Raw genomic sequence first — 1,955 nt, forward strand, 5'->3', positions numbered from 1 at the left:
GTTTCTGCAACTTTATTGTTTTCAAAATATGATTTTTGACTTAATTATAAGTGACAGCAACATTAACATAAGATCATGGTTTCTTCAACAGAGCGAGAGTTTGAGATAAAACCTTTAACCAATAAAGTTAGTCGAAACGATTTATTTTAAAACCGAGAGACCGACAAGGAATTGATTCCCTAGTTTTGACGAACTACATACCGATATCCGTTTTATTGATATTTAATCTAGATATTAGTTTAGCTCTTAGCTCCCTTCCCCAAACAATCAAACATTTTCACCTTAGATTTACGTAGTAACCTTAGATAACGGTACATCGATTCATAAGTCCCTGTGGGATCGATATCTTTTAAAACTACGCGATAGAACTGTGCACTTGCAGTTTGTATCCCATTCTCGACTCACACAGTCGAGCGATCAAGTTTTTGGCGCCGTTGCCGGGGACTTTTATTCAATCGATATCGTAACTCTTCCGTTACGCTGTAGAGACTAAGGTTTCTTTTTCCTTCTATTCTTTCTTTCGTTGATTTGTATGCCACGCACTCGCTCTCAAGGCGAACCGCTCTATTTACGAATCAACGATATCGAACTATATCTCCGAGTCTTACGACGAATTCGGGAATATCGTGCTGAAAACAATCTCCCTCCTATAAACCTTCCTGATATCAAAAACATTTTTCCTTCTTTAACCGAGATGGCAGAACCAGCTCGTGCTCTTAGAGATTACGCCGCTCCATCGCAAGATGAACCGCATTCAAGTATTGCTCCGCCCGCAATCGAAGCAAACAACTTTGAACTTAAACCTTCACTGTTGCAGGCTGTGCAACAGAACCAATTCTCTGGAAATCTTACCGAAGATCCAAACCTTCATTTATCCGTAGTTGTTCAATATGCTGATACTGTTAAAGCTAATGGTGTCACTTCAGAGGCAATTCGACTTCGTCTTTTTCCTTTCTCATTAAGAGATAGCGCTAGAAGATGGCTTCAATCTCTTCCTTCCAACTCAGTCACCACATGGAACGAGTTGAAGAAAGTTTTTCTTGCCCGATATTTTCCGCCAAGCAAAACAGCTATGTTAAGAGCCCAGATAAACGGATTTAAACAGAAAGACAACGAGTCTCTTTTCGAAGCATGGGAAAGATACAAAGACATGATGAGACTTTGCCCACACCATGGTTTGGAAGACTGGTTAGTAATTCACACATTTTATAATGGTCTCTTATACAATACAAGGTTGACAATAGACGCCGCCGCAGGTGGTGCACTAATGAACAAACCTTATGCTGATGCTTACCAGCTTATCGAGAGCATGGCCCAAAACCACTATCAGTGGGGAACCGAACGAACAACAGTGGAAAAACCTCAACCGAAAACTGGCATGTACGAGATAAGTAACCTTGATCACGTCAATGCAAAAGTGGATGCTTTGGTCCAGAAAATTGAAAGCTTAAACGTATCACCACCAACCGCCGTGGTTGCTATAACTCAGAATTGCGAGGTCTGTGGAATCCAAGGCCACACTCCTGCGGAATGTCAACTCTTGACTGGAATCCAAACAGAGCAAGTAAACTATGCTCAAGGAAGCCCCTATTCGAATACCTATAACCCAAATTGGAAGAATCATCCAAACTTTTCATATAAGAGTAATAATGCTTTATACGCACCTGGACAGTCTCCGAATCAAACCCCATCTATACCTCCGGGATATCAGAAACCAAATCCTAACAATAATACCCCTAGAAAATCCAACTTGGAAATCATGATGGAAAACTTTATAGCTTCCCAACAACAAACCAATAAAGATTTCTTAAACCAGAACATACACACTGGCGAACAAGTTAAACAACTAGCAAGCAAAGTAGATGCCTTGGCTACCCATAACAAAATGTTAGAAACTCAAATATCTCAAGTAGCTCAACAACAAGCACCTACTGCTGCACCAACCGGTACATTCC

The 1,955-nt window shown here is 40.6% G+C and overlaps 1 pseudogene; it reads right to left on the reverse strand.

Annotated features, from left to right (window-relative positions):
* Nucleotides 1-1,079: 1,079 nt before the first annotated feature.
* LOC127109131 (uncharacterized) lies at nucleotides 1,080-1,179 on the reverse strand (annotated as a pseudogene).
* Between the last annotated feature and the right edge of the window lie 776 nt (nucleotides 1,180-1,955).

The sequence above is a fragment of the Lathyrus oleraceus genome, chromosome 7 (assembly GCF_024323335.1).
Source record: "Lathyrus oleraceus cultivar Zhongwan6 chromosome 7, CAAS_Psat_ZW6_1.0, whole genome shotgun sequence".
NCBI lineage: Eukaryota > Viridiplantae > Streptophyta > Magnoliopsida > Fabales > Fabaceae > Lathyrus > Lathyrus oleraceus.